This window comes from Hirundo rustica, chromosome 4 (assembly GCF_015227805.2).
Source record: "Hirundo rustica isolate bHirRus1 chromosome 4, bHirRus1.pri.v3, whole genome shotgun sequence".
Taxonomy (NCBI): domain Eukaryota; kingdom Metazoa; phylum Chordata; class Aves; order Passeriformes; family Hirundinidae; genus Hirundo; species Hirundo rustica.
This window is the reverse complement of record NC_053453.1, coordinates 51,260,740-51,280,053: the sequence shown is the minus strand read 5'-3', so window position 1 is coordinate 51,280,053 and position 19,314 is coordinate 51,260,740. Positions and strand designations below refer to the sequence as shown.

The 19,314-nt window shown below is 39.8% G+C and overlaps 1 non-coding gene across 1 annotated transcript; it reads right to left on the bottom strand.

The window, feature by feature from the left end:
* Positions 1–5,934: 5,934 nt before the first annotated feature.
* On the bottom strand, positions 5,935–6,007 carry TRNAK-CUU (transfer RNA lysine (anticodon CUU)). Its single transcript has one exon. It is a non-coding gene; the product is annotated as a tRNA-Lys (tRNA).
* Between the last annotated feature and the right edge of the window lie 13,307 nt (positions 6,008–19,314).

The window sequence follows — 19,314 nt, the reverse complement described above, 5'->3', positions numbered from 1 at the left end:
CTCTTTGTTAAATATATTATAAATGTCGATATTATGTGTGTTCTTAATAAATTAACAGCCTTAGTCAAGAGCAAGACATCGTTCTACTTATACCTTCAAAATACTGTCTGAGGTAGTAGACACACCAGCTCTTAGGAGACGCAGCATCTTGGTAATCTCAGATTCAAGGAGGACTTCCCAAGTCTTTCCTGGATAATGCAAACAGCTTTAGTGTCACCTGTAAAGAGGGCAAGTCTCTGAAAGCAAGTGTAATGTGTTTTCCACGGCCTGGATTATAAAATCAAGAGCCATGGTTTTCTGCTGGAGCTAGTGCTTTAAAGCAGTCTTCAAGGGCAGCATCATGGAGAATAAATTACAGCAATTTCATCTGGATGTAAGAAAGTCTTCGTTAGTTGTTGGGAAGGCCATGTCACTGAAGGGAGAAGAGAGGTTTGCAATTTCTTTACAAACATAAAATTGGAAAGGTTATTTCTGGAGGCTGGCACTTACCTATTCTCCCAGCACTATCATTGTCATGCTGATGTCAGCATCAGTTCACTGTTCATCCACAACCCCATGGTGGGTTTTGAAAAAATCAGGTATGGCTTTTGACAAAAGCTGGGGGAGTTGTGTCACTTTGTGGAGTTAGGGGGTGGAAAGATTTATACAGAGAGGGGGAAAAAAGGTTTTCTGACCAAATTTTTCTGTGTTATTTGAATTTCTAGAGTTAGTTTAAAAGGGGGGGCCTTGTCAACCTGCTGCTCTGCTTTACTACCTTTAAATCATTTTCTCTTCTAATTTTCTTAGTATTTCTTGATTTCTTAAAAAAAAAAATTATACACAATATGTTATTTTTCATTCCTCTCCCTAAACATGCTTTTTAATTACAAGTTATCACCCAAAACTTCTGGCACACATTAGGTGAGTTGGTTTCTGGTTTTATAATCTACAGCAGTTATTGCTAAAATAAAACTAGCACTTTCTTTCCATGGAAAAAGACACCTATGGCCAGAATTGTGCCCATCTTTTTCCAGCTCAATATGATTTACTTAAAGATATTACGCATCCTTACAAATTTTTCTCTCTTTATTTTATTGTTCATACTTCTGGGTAAAATTCAGAATCCTTGTTCCTAATTACCTACTTGGGCAGCTAAATGTTTTCAGAGGATTTTTTTTTTTCAACTTTGAAATTAAACAGTTTGGCTTAACCCAAGTATCCAATAGATTTGGTCAATACCATGTGTTGTTTTGAATGAGTTAACTCGGTCACTTTTAGGACATCAACAAGTAGGGAAATTTCAAGAATCATTACAGAAAAAAAGTTTGGTCCCTATTTGGGACAAATAGGTTTTTTATTGTTATTTCACTTACGCTTCCTGGTGTTCATGGTCATTTTTCCTACCTCCAAAAGAAAATGCAATGGGGAGGGTGTCTCCTTGGTGCTTCAGCCCTGGAAGCGCTTGTGCAATTGTAAGAGTGTGCAGAGATGCCCCGGTCTGATAAAATGTGGAGACTAACAATACTCAGAGGTGATAAAAATTTGGTGCTTAATCTCTGGCCAAAGTTCTTGCACTTTCTGCAGAATTTTCTGTGAGTGCAGGTCTGGTCATGCTGAGGAGCTCCCCACTTATGGTCTATTTCAATACATTTCTATGGGATATTTTTGCTGTCCTCCTTGCAGTCTTTTCCCATTGGCAATAAAACCAGACCAAGAAACAAAATGTAGGGGGACAGAGAGAGGTAGGTAGGTAGGGGTTAGTGAAAGCTGCATGACTGGATTCATTCCAGCCCTCCTCTGCAGAGAAGCTTTTGTGAAACTCACAGTGGCTTCTGAAAGGAAGTTCCCTATTCATCCGGCCGCTGAACGAGATCATACTAATAGGCTCCAGGATCACAAAGACACTCACCACCTGCTGCCATGACCACAGGTCAGGCTTTGTTTGCTGTGCTGAATGCTTTTTTTCTTTAAAAACTGAAGTGTAGGTATATATTTGGCAGAGTTTATGATTCTTTCATGTCAGAATTTTAAATTTTAAAAGTTAAAAAAGAAAACCAGACATTGTCCATATAGTTACAAATAGACATAGGATGTATTTCTTGCCACTGACACAAGGTAGAACACATGAGAAGTTTCTGGAATATGCACAAGTGTAAATAATAAAAAATAATATCACAAATAATTTGATTTAAAATTAAAACATTTGATTTAAGCTGAACTTCATTTTTATTGAGGAGTCTTATTTTGGCAGACAATATTAGTACACCCAAGTATTTTCTAAAGTAACAATGAATTTAAGTGGTCATTGAACTTTTTACCTTAATAAAACTTTTGTATTTAATTACACATTAACAAAATGGATCCTTAATTTTATTTGGCTTGTTATTAGAAGAAAAAAAATCTACATTTTTAACAAGTCTATCAAAATTGTCCTTTGAGAGAAATAGAAAATGAAGGACCTATAATATAAAAAATGTTCAGTGTAAACTGTTTCACATTCCCAGAATTTAATTCATGGTAATCCAGGATCCCCAAGATTGTCAAACTTTGTCCTGAAATAAACAACTAATTTTTAAATGTAAACATCATAAAGAATCTGTATTTGAAGTCATAGGAGTTCTGCCAGAGGTGTCTGAAGAGCGTTATGAGTCTTGTATGTGAAACAACAGATAGTGTCTCCTTTTCCTTGCGTGACCTCATGAATGCCTATCTTAAGAAATTGTTTTCTTCTTGTGTTGAGATAACAGCAAACTTTTGAAGGATGTATTATGATAAAAACTGAATTACATCAGTGCCTTAACAAATGTAAACATCTGAGTTATTGCATGCTTGATCCAAGTAGGAGCACAGCTGAAAATAATTTGAAAACTAAACAGTATTTTTACATCAACACAGTTAGACAAAAAAGCCTCATTAAATAATTGCTATTGTGACATAAGCTTTATGCTGAATTACTTGGCAGACCTAAAATGTCAAATTACCTCGGGAATCTACCACATTCTTTAATTTTTTGATTGATTAAATGGATTATTTGACATTTTGGCAGAGCTTTGAAATCATGGCAAAACAAAGACTCCTTTCATTGCTTATTATTTGCTCTGTTCAGGCTTAGCACAGATTCTTTGAAATGAAAGGTTTTAGGTGCTTCTTCCCTGGGTAATTTTTGTTCCAGTTTGCATTTTTGCTAGGAGTGTCACATTTCCAACTTAAAATCCCTGCTGTGTAAATGCAGTTGCTAATAATGACAGTATAACCTATGGAGATATGTAATCTTGAAAAACACTTATATACACCTCACAACAGCGGTACTGAAGAATTCAACATGAACAGTCTGCTACCAGAGAGGCTCTTAACCCTTCCACCACCCACACTTTCTGGAGTGTGGGAAGCTGGGCAAAGTGGTGGGTGTTTTGTTCAGTTTGTGACAATGTTCAGGTTTCTGCTGACCTAGGGGCAAGAAGCAACATCATTCAGCAGCTTTGGGCTACAGTTCAGAGACAACCAGTTAGGTTGGAGGCCAATTGCCATCGTCACCTTCATACCAACAAGCAAATGCACTACCAAATTGCACTTCATATCATTAATGAGCAATAGTCAGACAAAAAAAATCTTGCTTTCAGCATAACTGCACACCTCTCTCTACTGAAAAGCAGCTCATGAGGGTTTATAGGTTGTTTTGCACCACCACGCTTCTCAATCACAAATTTCGTGGAGCTGGATAGCAAGCACATAGGTGAAATGAGACCTTCAATGTCTTGTACTTAGGCATTTTTGTGGCAGAAATTCTTGGTTATGCTTAGTGAGGGACTCCTAGTTTTAAGCCTGTGTCTTTTCTAATACTGTGTGTACAGTTGAGTCTAATTGCTTTGATAGCTACATTCAGAGGGGTCTGTGTCTCCTCCCTCACAGGTGTGGACAGCAGTCTAGGGCTACACAGTCCTGAGGACAAAGTTGTAAGAATTTCACTTCCCTGGTAAAATTTCTGTTCCAAAAAATTCCTTTCAAGAACCTGCATCAGCAATGGAGTTTCTAACATACAGCAAAATATTTACATGGTATTCTGTGAGTTCCAGACACGCTTTTTGAGCTGTGGGTTCATGAAGAGTTAAAATTGTACACACCACTTCCTATTCACAAAACTTCTTGCTAAGCATGACTTTCTATAATACATCTCCATCTTTTGTGCTTTCCAAGATGGAGAAATACCTTTGAATATGGAAAACGGGGGTTATAAACTCACAAAAGTCAAGGTGTGATCCTTTCCTTTCCCTACACCATGGCAAGAAGAAAAGCTAGTCTCCTGTTCAGCCACCAAGCTGAACCACTTACAGATGTGTCTGCAAGACAGGAAGTTCTTACTTGTGTGTCTAAGAATCCACATTTGTTTCCAGTCATTACAACTCGTTCAGAAGGGATGCTCATACCTGCCATGCTTCCCTTCCTGAGAGTGGGAGCAGGATCCCAGTAATTAGCAATCTTTTTCTGAGATTATATCTTGAACTGGAATTTGTATGGTAGCCAAGTCTGTCCCGACTTTGACAATTTTTCTAGCTGAGGGAAAACTATCCATTTCTGATATTTCTCTGCTACAGGGCAGTTTCAAATGTAAAGTCAGAAGACACTGTGTAAGTCTATATACAACATTATTCACCCAAAGTAGTGATTCTTGAAGTCAAAGTTGTGCAGTGCTTTGTTACAATATGTCGCTTCCAATTGTCAGTACCATGATCAGGCTGAAATTTTTTATGCCTGTTCTTTTCTTCAGCAGATTACCAAAAATATTCAAACCAAAACCCTGGAACCACAAGCTACTTACAGAAAAAGTGTCAAAAGTATTATTGCTGTAATAGTTTGAGGTGAGGGTCTATCCACTGAATATAGCCTTTCCAACACTATTAATGAACTATGTTACTGCATTATTTCCTCAAGAGTATCTACGCTCATATGATAGAATTATGAAATAACATAAACTTATGAAACAACATACACAAAATCAAAGAACAAAAAGATGCCCGGTTCTCTATTTAGAAGTGTATGCACAGACAAATCTCAAAATAAGGGAGAAGCAATCTTAACATGCATTTTGACAAAGTCTTCAGTTACATATTAATAGTAAGTCCCACACTGCATAGCAAATCCAGTGGAAAGGGCACTTGGGACCTAACCTTCTTCATGGCTACCAAGACAGGTAGAGTTTCACCTGAAGTGGAACAACTTTAGTTGGAAAGTTCCACACCAGATATCCCAACTCAGATATCCGATACAAGTTCAAGAGTGTTGAGGTTTAAGTCTCCTGTAGAATTTTTTCCCCCTCCCAAGTTGCTAGGAGAGTAAGTGCTGAGTGCTTAACCTGGACAAAAGAACTGATAACTTAGTTTTGGGGGAGGGAAAAAAGCTCCCGGAGAGAGCTGAGGGTGGGGGGATCTCGCGGCTCTTTTTTCTTCTTCCGGGGGGGAGCACGGATCGGGCCACGGCTGGCTGCTGGAGTCCATGGTTAACGAAGGAGTCTGGTCCTGGGAATTCTACCATCTGTTGGAGTATCCAGGAATTCGGAGTTTCTTCACTGTCCTGCTGGATTTTGGGTGAGACCGGGTCCCGCCGCTGCGGCTTCTCCGGCACAGCCACCTCTGCCTGCCGAGGACACCCCCTGCCTGCGGAGGACAGTCCACCACGCCCGGCTTCCAGCCATCAGCGCCGGAGCTTCCACCGTTTGCCCTCGGGGTTCTTGGTTCTGTTCTACTATTGTTATAATTGCTGTTGTTTTTTTGTCTGTCCTGTTATATTTACTAGTAAAGGACTGTTATTCCTTTTCCCCATAGCTCTGACTGAAAAGTTTTATTTTTAATCTTCCAAATTATAATAACACGGAAGGAAGGATTCAAATTCCTCATTTCCTAGAGAGGCCTGCCTCTCCTTAGCAGACACCTGTCTTTTCAAAACCAAGACAGAATTTGGTGCCCAACGTGGGGCTCGAACCCACAACTCTGAGATTAAGAGTCTCATGCTCTACCGACTGAGCTAGCCGGGTGCGGTGGACTGTCCTCTGCAGGCAGGGGGTGTCCTCGGCAGGCAGAGGTGGCTGTGCTGGAAAAGCCGCAGCGGCGGGACCCGGTCTCACCCAAAATCCAGCAGGACAGCGAAGAAACTCCGAATTCCTGGATACTCCAACAGATGGTAGAATTCCCAGGACCAGACTCCTTCTTAACCGTGGACTCCAGAAGCCAGCCGTGGCCCGATCCGTGCTCCCCCCGGAAGAAGAAAAAAGAGCCGCGAGATCCCCCCACCCTCAGCTCTCTCCGGGAGCTTTTTTCCCTCCCCCAAAACTAAGTTATCAGTTCTTTTGTCCAGGTTAAGCACTCAGCACTTACTCTCCTAGCAACTTGGGAAGAGGAAAAAATTCTACAGGAGACTTAAACCTCAACAAAGAGCTTTCAGGTAAAGCCTTAAGCATCCAAATAACTCATCAGCTGGCTAACTATGAACACCACCAGTTATCACCTCTGGAATGGGGTGTTTTTAGAAGTCAAAGGGTTTAGAGTACAGCTCTAGAGTACGTTTACAAGTTGTGCAGCTGAGGCTGGGATGTATCAGAAGGAAAGAGTTAATATGTGAAGTTTAGGAATTGGTAGGTTCTCAGAGCCAGAAAACAAGGGTATTTCTGTGCCTAATTCCTGGAAAACCATGCGACCAGAAGTGAGATTTGTGGGAGGAAAAATGTGATTGTGCAACTTATAAATGGCAAGGGGGTCTGTGTATAAAACATTACATGTCTCTTCACGTACCATAATGGTTAAGGTTTTAGACATGTATTTGAATTATGGTTGAGGTGGCTGCAGAATGGGTCTTTATAACATTATAGCTGTCCACGTACATGCTTTTAGTCTGCTGCAAATTAAAGGAAATATGACCTTTTACCTCAGTCATTTCAATTTGCATTTGCTGAGGGCTGGCAGCAGTTACTGGAGTTCAGCTGATGTGTGGTGGCTGGATTTTGGAGCTGAATCTGGGGCCATAGCATGATATCAAGTCCATGCATGTATCCTGCATGTGCAGCAGGCTATAACAATGACAAAGTCATTACTGACTTGATTTAAAATGAAAGAAAGCAAATTTCCCAAAGGTTTTACATCTTACTGATAATGAGATCATATGGCAGTTTTATTTAGACTGTTTAAGCCACAGCTCTAAAGTCATCCCCTTTGGGTCACACATCTGCATCTGGTGTGTCTCAGCTGTAGAAAGAGCGTGACATTCAGGTTTCATTTCCCTCAGAACAGTGGCATGTGCGTGATCAGCCATGTTGCTTAGGAAGACCTTGCTTAAGCACTGGTCTTAGCCTTTGCAGTAATGCCACCTTGTTGTCAATTTTCTCACTTTGTTATCTTACCTTTGTATTAGGATCAAACTGTCTACTGACGCAGCCTGGAGAAAATCCCTAGCTAGCTCCAATCCCTGGTTTACGCCACAAGCTTCCACCCCCAGACCACTGAGGGACCTTGGTGGTGGATGAGAGAAGGCTGTGCCTACCACAGCATAGGTGTGCCAAGCACTGAGGACCAGGGTAAAGAGGAAAGAGGAGTCTTCAGCGTGTGTCCCAAAGAGGTTTACTCCTCAAGGGGGACAGGGACCGAAAACCAAGTACAATCACTGTGCCCAGACTTTTCAACAGGGGTGGTACAAGGGGAGGGTAAAATACAGCAACCAATCAAGGATAAACCGAGGAGGAGCTTGAGGAGGGGATTACAAAGCTGAGACCTATGGGAGAATACAGGGGGAGGGTACAGTCCACACAGACCAATGGGGCATCAAATAACATGGAATTTGCTAGAACAGGGGGAAGGAGTAAGTATTGACTGACAACCAAATAGATGGGGTGACAAGTGAGGGGCTAGTTCTGGGGAAGATTGACATAGGATGTTCTGGGAAGAAGGGCAGGGTTAGGGGGGTGACTGACAACTGGGAAAGAGAGGTGACAACTCTGGGGGAAACCATTAACTGTAACTAACCAGGGAAAAATAGAAGCCAACCATTGGAGAAGATAATGAAGGCAAAAAGGCGCACCACCACAGTGTACCACCATGAAAATAGCTTAGATAAACTCCAAATTGCTGAAGGAAGGTTCTGCCTTTAAATATAGGCAAGCTGGTGCATGAAATTTTGCTTGAATTTGTCACAGGTCAGTTCTCCTCAATTTCAACCCTGTATCTTAAGCCTAAGATTCTCCTTGGCTGGTTTTGCTTTGTAAATATTCAGTTCCTTTCTTATGCGTTATGATGCAGTATCTGCCTCTAATCAACTCAGTTTAGGAAAGCACCCTATGTAACAAAAAGACGATCTCAAAATGAGCTCAGCTCAGCATATAATTAAGTTCTGTGTTTTTTTTTTTTTAAATTGTCTATAACATTTATGTTGTATTTTGCATTGTTCAAGTATTTGAGAGTAAAAGCTCGATGGTTTAGTTCTATGGTAGTTAGTGGTAAATGGTAGTTAGTGAAACCTTTTATTAATAAAGTTTAGATAATTATCTGGGTAATTGTACAGACAAATAATTCAGTAATTTGAAATTATTTATTCTGTTTATAATGGTACTTTATTCCCTTTAAGTGCAGTTTAATGTGTTAATTACAGAGACTCAAGGGACTTGTGAAGAGTTATTCTAGTGATCATATACTATTAACTCTCCAGGGACACTACTTTTTTGGAATAGCACCTACAGAATAATTAAAACCTCAAGCCAATATGCAACATTGGCAGTTAAAGATTTAAAAACCCCAACAAAACAAAAATCACCCTCCACTGTGAAGTGGGCTTGTTTGTTTGTTTGTTTGTTTGCTTGCTTGTTTGGTTTTGGGGTAATTTTGAGTTTGAATTTGATTTTGGTATGGAAACACACTACATTATTTCATCTTGTCTTTCCATGTGACAATTCCTGTAAATTGCTATTCTTCAGGTTCTTGTCATTGTAGACAGCAGGGAGATAAATCTGATATTAAAGAAAACAGATCACTCGGTGTTGTTAGTCAATAATGCTAATATGTACCTCTGCTTTAGTCTGTGATCACCTCTTTTCCACTGATACCTCAATGATGCAAATGCGGAACACAAAAGTCTTACAAGCGCTTGTTCTGCGTGAGTAATACCATGCATCTGATCCTCAGGTGTGGAAACGTCAAGCCTTGTGTCATTGGAACTATTGCTGTCTGACGAAAACCTCCATTTTTGTAAATGAGGAGGTTTGGTAGGGGTTTTTTTACTTTTTGATTTCTTTTGGGGTTTTGTTTTGGTGGTTCGTTTTTCATGGTTTCTTTCTTTGTTTTCTTGTGTTTGTTTTGGTTTTGGTTTGAAAAATCTCTGGTTACTACAAGGCAGAACTTCATGAAAACCTGACTCATACCTAATGGCTGGTAAGAAGTGGTGCAGTTAGAAGATTTGTCAGTTTGACAGTTTGGGTATGTGGGAGCTGTTATGATCCGTGTTTTGATGTGGTAGTTTGAGTACCAGCTTCATGCCAGGCAGCTGGGAGCCCCTTATCACCCCAGGATATCAGAACTCCCAGATCTTTTCTGTGCAGTGGGAGGGGAGCTGCCTAGGCTTGGCTGTCACAGATGTGACAGAGGCATCACTGGGGGCTCCCTGGTGAGTTGTTACTGAGCAGGGATAAGTCTTGAAGCATGTGCGAATTAAGGTTCTCATTTGTGATCCTACTCCATGTAAATAGGAAACTGAATAACACTAAAACACTGATAATTGCTATGGATCATCAGTGCAACCTGTGCTTCAGACAATTCTCCTGGGGAGTCATTTGTCAAGGGCAGTACGTTCTGCCATGTCATATTCCACACACATGAACTATGTAAGTTTGAATCAAGGCAGAAGGAGGGAAAATGCAATGATTTATTAGTAATAGATAATGAAACTGCAGTCATTCACACCAGAAATCCTGCTGGTGAGTTTGTCACCTCAGTCCTGTCATATCTGCAAATCCCATTGATCTCCTTTTAGACCAAGTTATAGGCAACAATTTGTTGTTTAAATGGTTTAGATTACCCTGAAATCTCACCTTAACTTAAAATTGATAGGATAATAGGTGCATTTGAGGAGGCATCTATTTTCCATTACACAGATTTTTTTCTTCGAATTTATTATGTTTAGACCTATTATCCAAAAGACATCAATGCCCAGAGGCATCCAACCCCCTTGAGAGAACATGCTTTTTCCCTGATCACAATACAGCATTGTTTGGTCCCAGGTTTCCCTTTGGTGGAAATACCAGATACTCTGGATAAAAAAAAAAAAAAAAATGCAGTTCTTAAAAGCAATGTATATAGTATAATTTCTAAAATGTCTAATTGTGAATTTTTTACACTATTATAAGCAATATTTAGCATACTGTAGCAAAGATGAGGAGATTCCAGATATAGCAGAGGAAAGACTGACATTAGAAGATATTTCAAAAATTACAGCAAGAAAAATGAAGTCCCTTGAAGTAGCAGTGGACAAATATAGAGTATGCCATTCATTTAGTAAATATACAGATCACCATTCATTGGTATTCAGAATGTGTGAAACTGAGAATGTACTGATGTTATTAAAAATCCTTAGTAAGTTTGTATGTGATGGCTCATTAATGATTAAATCAGTCATATGGTTTATCCATATATAAATGGATATATAAATAATCAATTTTTTTTATATATATATATATATATATATATATCTCCATATAAATTGTGGATATTTATCATGCTGTTATAGTATCTAATACACTAAACAGATATATATCTGATTAAACTAGGAAAAAATCTGAGAGCTGATATTTTATCTTTAGGGCAATATATGAATGGAGCCTCTCTAGCCATGCATAAATATTCACACACTATAACGTGCAGAATAATATTGATGTCTCAAAATGATGACAGGTGGGAACAGCAATGAAAAATCAGGAAGTACCCAGAGGGTTGGAAGTTGTGACAGGTTTCCAGGCCTTGCTGCAGGGATTTCCTAAGTCCATTGCCTTGAGCTGCTAAAAACAGGGCAGAAATGTATTGGTATTAATTCACAGAGTTTGCATTCCTGAACCAAGCCCATCAACTTTCAATTGTTTTGAGAAAGGCTATTCCTGAAATTGAGTGAAAGAGCAAAATGGAATTTTCAATGTTTCAGTACAAGGTCTTGCTTGTGGGAACATGCTGGGAGCTGCCAACACAGGAGAGAGAGGCAGAGGATGTCCAGAGGATGACCTGCTCCTAAATTATGTTTCCCTGTGGTTCAGTAGTTGTTCTTCCCCTGCTGCTGTTGAGAGCTTATGAAGGTGCCCTCAACAGGGGCAAATGGATATAAAGCATTGAAATGAGGAATAAATAAGGATTACCATGAGTTTATGTCAAAGCATATAACAACATGAAAGGTGAAACTAATCAAAAAGATGATGTATAGGAGTACAAAGAAAAAAGTCTTAAAAGTAACTTGGAATGAAAAATAACAAACACCTTGGAGGATATCCATATGTGCAGCAACGTTGGATTATGTGTTTGGGCACCTAACATTATAATATATTACACTACTGAACTATGCTCTTTTCTCATGAAGTTCTTAGGCAATAAAAATGCAGTTAGATTGAAACAAACAAAGAAAATAAAAGCTTTTTGCAGCTATTTTTCATCTCAAGGCCTCACTTTGTCTCTCCCACATTTTACAGTCTCCTCTTCCCCTGCATTTGCTTTCAAATCAGGGACAACTTGGAGGAGATTGCTGAAAGAAGTAAAAGTACACAGCCAAATGAAAACTCTAAAGTGTTGTTTTTGAATATGTTATTCTCATTGAAAGCCTCTCAGGAAGGAAAATCAGATTTTTTTAAAAAACATTTTTGAACAAAACAGAAATCCCCTTTTTTTCTTGTGTTAGGCAAATTACCTTCATGCAGTCTGATAAACAGAAGAGGAATTCTTTCACTGAAAACTCAAGAGATGATTTGCTTGTTGGCCAATTCAGCCACTAAGCTATTAATTCTTCTGACCTTGGAGAAGAGAACTGGAAATACATGTATGACATCTAAGCACCATTTCAGCTTAGAAAGCTGAAATGAAACTTATTTTTATTTGTATTGTGAAAATATACATCCAATCACAATTTTCAGCCAAGTGTCTTGCTGAGCTTGAAATGTGCATTAAAATATTTTGGAAAAGCATCAGTGTGATGGTGGAAAGAAATTCTTCTGAAAGGCAGCTGCAGAGTCATTCCTTTTGTCATTGCATGAGGCACAGTAGTGTTCTTAGGTCTCCAGGAGCAATAAAACAACGTTTTACTGAGCATTTCTTTTGCTTCATCCTGGTAAGAATTTCTGCTACAACAACATATTTTTTGATCACTTTTATAAGCAAATATATGTGCAGTGAATATTTTTTTTTTTTTCACACTGGTGTTACGTATTTATAGTAAGGGTCAAGAAAAAAGCCAGTGGCTCACTTGGTTAAACACTTTCTGTAAATGTTGTTAGAACTTGTCCATAATTTTTACTCTTTGTGCTATTTGTTTTGGAACTTGTCTTTTTTACTGAGACCTCTCCCCTTGCCTACTCACACCACCATGGAATACTGCGGCTCTTTTGGCAATTTTTAAAAACAAGTCCTAGGAAAAGGTTAATAAAGGAAAGTAGATTTACCATAGCTAGATCTTTCCCAGTCTTGCCTTTAAACCCGTATTTTTCGCAGGAACAGTTAGGGTTGGCAAAGAATTGTGAATGAAGATGGCAACATAGACACCCAGGAAAGCCACCTGTGCTGAACTTGCTCCCCTGCCACCAGTCTTGCAGAACAGAAAAGCCCAAGAGCTGCACACACAATGATACAGCTTCTTGTCTCCTCTTCTTTTTCTGAGTTACTGAGAAACCCCAGGTCTTTATTACCATTGAACCGTGGTTGGTTCTATGCACCTCAGCCATCAGATTAAATTAATCTGGACATTATTCAGCACTATTTTGCTAAAACTAGATGTAGAATCTACATTCTAGTGGGGTAGGTTTGAGCTAACTCTTCTTTCCAAATGAAAGTAAAGAAATTTCTGTGCTTGTTTCTGTTGTCTTGTGCTCACAGTGATTGTCTTCTCTGCAAGCTTCCCCGATTCCCACTGAAGACCAAAGTGGCCCGCAGGTGATTCAGAGAGCTTGTCCTGACACAATGTCCTGTGCACAGGGGCAGGGGGCCCCTGAACTTAGTTGCAGAGCTACCTCGGTCACAGCGTGGGCTCCCCCAGTTTGAATCAGGGCAGCCGTAAACAGCTGTGAACCACAGAGAAAGTCACAGTTCAGGCCATTTATGAGGCAAGAGCCTCATGATTCTTTATAAGGTTTTAATGTTACTAAAAAAAAAGGAAGGAACTGAACACCTGAGGTTCATCTCACAGGGGTTTCTCAACAGAGATTTCACCTGTGCCATGTAGCAAAGCTGCCACCGAAGGGATTATTTCTCAAAAATCCCCAAAGGTAAAAATTACCTACCCTAGCAAACACTGAATTTGAAGTTGTTCTTCCAGAGGAAGTTAGCTGTTGCTATGAAAACTCCTCTGAAATATTTTAATGAACGAGAATTTTACTTGAAGAAGACTGTAGACTTGAACATAGTATTGTCTTGCCTGTCTGCTGCAGAAAAATAGATGAGATTTACAAGCCATAGTAATTTATGATCTGTACTTAGAACCTATAAAGGGATATCTTGGATTCAGAATTGTTTCATTTCTGTTGCGATTTAGAAGATTAAACTGTCATATTTTTGCACAGAGAGATGATTGCTATAATTAATCATGTACCATGAATTCTATTATTTAGAAGCTACTTCATATGAAAGTTGAAAGTACTTTTTATACATTGCAAAGTTAAGTAGCCCTTATAATTATGTTTTATAGATATTTGTTGATTTGTTTCATATGCAGAGGATATTTACTTTACAATATAATCCAATATACTAAATGCATACTGCAAAACAATATGGTAATGGAGTGTTTGCTAATGACTTCAATTTAAGTACAGCCTGTCTAATAGCTAAGACGTTGCTAAAAGAGTGTGCTAATGATTTGAAAATTGCTACCGAAATTGTGTTCAGTCTAAGAAGGGTTGCAGACATAACTGTGCTAATAAATAGCCAAGTCAGCCCTGATTTTGAAGCTTGTATCCTGATTACTATGAGTTTTAGAAATCAGACAGAGCTAAATCATGCTGTTGTGCTCACATGAATAACATCTCTGGTGGCACTGCTCATTTTAGTAGAGAGAAAATACACCCATGCTAGACAGAAAAGCATTAAACATTCATAAATGCCTGGTTAAAATGCTTAACTGTGCATGTTCCTTCCAATTCCATCTATTGAAATTTGGTCTATATACAATCTTCAGTGTAAGTTTGGATGTAGGTGTATAGAATTTTAAAATTTGGCTAAGACAGGATTCATTCTTATCTGTACCTTGCCGTAAAGCATTGTGCGTGCACCAATGTCACTGTGGCATTTTAATACACCATTTACGTGCTCAAAGTGCTCATCTAGGACAAGATAAACATGAGCTCAGTTTCTTCTTTGCCTGCATGGCACTAAAGTCTTCCAGCTTCTAAGAAAGTGATCTAAAAAGCAAGCTAATAAAGAGGGTAATCGTAGCTTCTTATGGGAGCAAAGTGTCAGTTTGACCATGGCTCAAAGCAAATCTGGTCTTGGTTTCTGTTCTCTGCTATGGGCTGCATATGTAGTTTACCTTAATAGGTAGATACTAAAATACATTAAGTAGATCTTGGGGCAGAAACTGAACTAAAATTCATTGCTTCCAGTGAGCCAGCCTCAACATGACACCACCCCAGAGGAGCCTTCAATTTGGTAATTAACCTGTAAGAAGAGGGCTGCGTATTTGTGCCCTCTGATGAAGCATGAGCACAAGATGGGGTTAGAGCTGGATTGTCTTAGAAACACTCAAATATTTCTGGGAGTTGCACAATGCAAAATTCTGCAATCCCAAAGCAGATATTTGGGAAGCTATGGTACTATTCCACAGCTGGACCAACAGTTAGTAAATCAGAAATTGGTGTCTAAGTGTGAAAATCTCCCAAAGTTTTTGCACAACCTCCTGTTTCACTGTTGATAATATTTCAGCCAGTGTCCTTGGGGGGGGGGGGAAAAAAAAAAAAAAAAAAAAAAAAAGGTGGGGCTCTGGCACAGTGAATTTAATTTTTTTCTATTCAGAAACAGAATTAAAACCTCTGCACAGCTGCTTATAAGATGCAACACTTGAAAGTGTTAGTTCTAAACTGAAGATGTGAAAAACAGTTTGTCCTCCACTTTCCCAACAAGGTATGGATTGTGTGTTTCTTCTGCTCCCCACTGCAAGGTGAGGCAGTGGATCAGCTAACCTGTACCTATGTCAACCCTCTGGCTGCAAACTGATGGCTGAGGCTGACTCCTAAGGTACTTTATTAGGACACCTGCTTTGCAAGCATGAAGTCAGTGGTGTGTGCTGGACTGGCCTTGGGGATGATCTGGGAGTATGCCAAGGAAGGCAGATGTGCCTTTAGATGAGTAAGTGAAAGGGGCAGCACCATGGTGTACTTGCCTTGGTATTGCAAATTCCCTGCTACTGACCAGAGGAGTGTTACAAGGCTCCTGACAGCCTTAGAGTGCTGCAGCTGCAAGCAACAAGGAGCAGTGGTAAAAAGCTGTATTCAGCTGTAGGTCAGAGAGAGAAAAGAAAGGCTAAGCAAGGAATATGGAAGGCTTAATTCACTTGGCTGCTTCCCTTCCCATTGCAGCTGCTCTACTTCAGGTTATTTACCAGGCCTGAATTCTTTCTTTATTTGTCATTGTTGACTGTAGCTAGCTTGCTTTGGGGTTGAAAGGAGCTGAAGAGTCAATTATGTGTCTGTGTGCTTTTGAATATCTTAAGTGTGGTAGGTGGCTGCAACCCCTACCGCTCATGTCTAATGAGGCAAGGCTAGCCTCTGGTGCAGCACAGGCCTGTGGAAACGCTCCACAGAGCCAAACAAAAGCAAGCAGGAAGGGAGAGAATCATGTCATCACGGGTTAGCAAGGCATTTGCAGCTATAGTACTGTTCCCTCTGCCTCTCTGCCTGCTCTGGAAATGTCCCTATGCAGGACAAGGGTGTTGCTCTATGCCACCTCCAGCACTGCCTAATGCACAAATAGTCCACCAACTATCTTCAGGTGACTTCAAGGTTTTGTTCAGGTAAGTGTAATAAGCAGTGAAGGAGGTGCTGGGCTGCAGGTATGGTACCCTGTCAGAGCTTCTGCAAGCGCTCCTGGTGCCTGACATCACTCACCACCTGCTCATCTGCTGGGTTCTATCTTGCTTCTTGCTTGGGCTGACATAGTGGTGGTTACTGACATACTTTACAGCATCACTTACTTCACCTCTGCTTCTAGACCCCAATCTCTTGGATTTAGCCTTGAGAGTTCACATTGCTGTTCACCTCCTCTGACTCCTCTGTCTTGGATCTTAGTTAATTATCGGTAGACAAAGCCACAGTTGATGCCTTATCAACTAGAAAGGCTGAATTAATCAGTTTTGTTAGGCAGAGGTTATAGCAGGGGGTGACCATCCTATCCATCTGTTCACTCATCTCATGAAGAGTAACCATAACAGAACTTAAAAATCCTATTAATGGATTATAGGTCAATAACCTACACACTCCAATAGCTCTGTGAGGAACTATGAACAAAATATCTGGGATTAATGCATTTTTGTAATATTTTTATAGGGTACTTTATAGATTTTTTTTTCCTGTCAAATGCTAACGTGTTCTGCAAGTAGAAAGAAAATGGCTTTATACCACCGTATTCCCTTGATGTGGCTAGGCAAAGCTGGGAGGTAACTAAAACTATGTAAAGGCTTTGAGTGGATCAATTCCTATGTAAAGTTCAAGGAGAAAACTTTGGCCTTTTGCCTTCAGAAATAATCATCCAAGTCACAGAATTGTCTCATCCTGACGCATGAGGAGTTTCATGCATTGAAATCCAAAAGTTCACCCAATTTACTACTGGTGATCAAATTGGCAAAATGTACTGAGAAAACATCAGACAATTGACTGGGCAGCATGCCTTGCTGAGGTGAATCCAGTCTCCCTCAAATTCTATCTTTCAGAAAAGTATTATGCAAGTAGGCAAAGAAATTCTGTCACTTTTTTTTTTTTTTTTTTTTAATTGTAGAAACTTTCATTTGGAGGTGCACTGTAACCTATTCAAATGTTAGGGCTCTAAACACAGTGTTTGTGCTTAGTTGGCAGTAAGTACAGTTGTGAGGTGGGGTAACCATTTATCTCTGTTCTTTTTTGCCTTGATAGCTAGACTTAACATCTTCAATTGCTGCAGGGTAGGAGACCCACACCCAGAATAGGGCACAATCAATGGTTTATCAAATCTTTGTCCCTGATGTCCATAATTGAAAGAACCTGAATGCCTAAATATGGGAAATTGAAGGTTTATGCCATTGTGGGGATTTGTTGCTATTATCTCCAGTGCTAAAACATTTTTTTGAATTTTCACTTTTCCCTACTATTATTTTACAAGAAGGAAGAGATCTTCAAGAACTGAGGATGATTTGGACTTGGTCTCAAACAAATTCATGATTCACATATTTTCTGGAACAATAAGTAATGGCAAGTGTTTAAAATATTGCATTTATGTTCTGGAAATAATAGTGTTTTCCGAGGAATTTTTTCATTGGGTTGCATTGGTGATATTAAAATTCCTGATTTTAAGCAGAGCAAGTTTTTCTGTTCAGTAGGTATGCTAGTTCCCCAAGGCCTTTCTGTGCTTCTTCCAGGCTTGCAAAAAGGACCCAGTAGTACCATGCCATGCTTTTTAGTCTCTCAGGATGAATATCTGGGCTCTTGCAGAGATTTTTTCCTCCTTCCTGAGGCATATGCCAGAGAACAGTGATGCCAAGATCCCCTTCTCTCACAGGGCTGGAGCTCTGCAAGGAGCTTGTCTGCCCAAGTTGCTGAGGTTTCTTCTGCCACCTGCAGAACAAAAAAAATTTAAAGAGCAACCCTCTCCCTATCCCTCAAGAGCAGAGAGTTCAAGGGGAACCTGGAAAGTTGGCCATGGAATTCCAGTTCTTCCTCCTCACCCAGAGTGGACATCATGGGAGAACAGACTTTTTTTATGTTTTTTATTTTCAGGAGTGAGCCTGGATAAAGTTGGCAAGCAGAGCTGGAACCAGGCTGGGAAAGTGGGGACACACGTCTGAAGTGGCAAAGGTCCTTCTGGATAGCTGAAAACAGTTGTAGCAACACCAGGGCAGCTGCTGTCTCTCAGCACCATCTTCCTGAGGTGCTCCTGGATGTGTCTATCCAGACTGATGAAATTTATCTTTGAGGTGTGAAAAGTGATCAGCAAGAGCCTATCATGCTGCTTGCAGGGCAGGATTCAAACACAGCTGTGTGGTGCTGCCAGGTTGTTAGCTAATTGCCCTGGCTTAAATGACTGCCCAGCAAGATCGGCGCTTAATTTTCTTTTTGTCACACATTACTTTAGGGGGAAAAAAAAAAAAAAAAAAAGAAAAAAAATAGACTCAACTTGAGAACATTAGTACATCTTTATGATATTTAAATTGCACACGAATTTTCTCTGAATATCACAAATTCTTTCCTGCCTTCTCATTTCTGGGAAAAGAGTTGTAAGTCCTAAGGGATGAACAAAACAGGTATTATCTAAACAACTCCGTGCAAATCTTCCTTGACCAGCTCCCTAAAAATTATGTCAGCATGACTGTTTTGTCAAGGTTTTTTTTTAATCTGAACATAATGGATGTTTCTTTTTTCTGTTTTCACATCTTAGCTCTTATCTGTCCCACATTCCTTGTGGAAGCCTAGGAGTAACAGTTCACTAGAGAGTAGGACGCAAACAGAAAGTGGCTTATAAAGAAAGATAATTTAGACAGTAAAAGGTGAGGCCAAATCCCTTCCACAGCCCCGTTGTAGTCAGTGTGACAAGCTGTGTGAACAAAGCAAACAGGATTTGGCTTTTGCTGTGGTCCCAGCCACCTTTTATCATTGGAGAGAGAGAGAGAAAAACACCATAAAATTAAATGGGTATCATCCGCCCTGCATTCCTAGTGTAACTATTTTAACTGGAATGCCTCATAAACAGATAAAGGTACTCTTGAGCTTTGGGATGATCATTTTTTTAAATGACCATTTAGGACTGGATTATGGTTTTACATTTCCACCTTGGAGCTTTTAAGGGCTGTTTGGGACATTAAGTGCTAACATATCAGAGCTTAAACTGAAAGGCAATGTTGCTTGCGGCCGTACTGCCCAGTAAAATAATATAGTTTTGCTGCTGT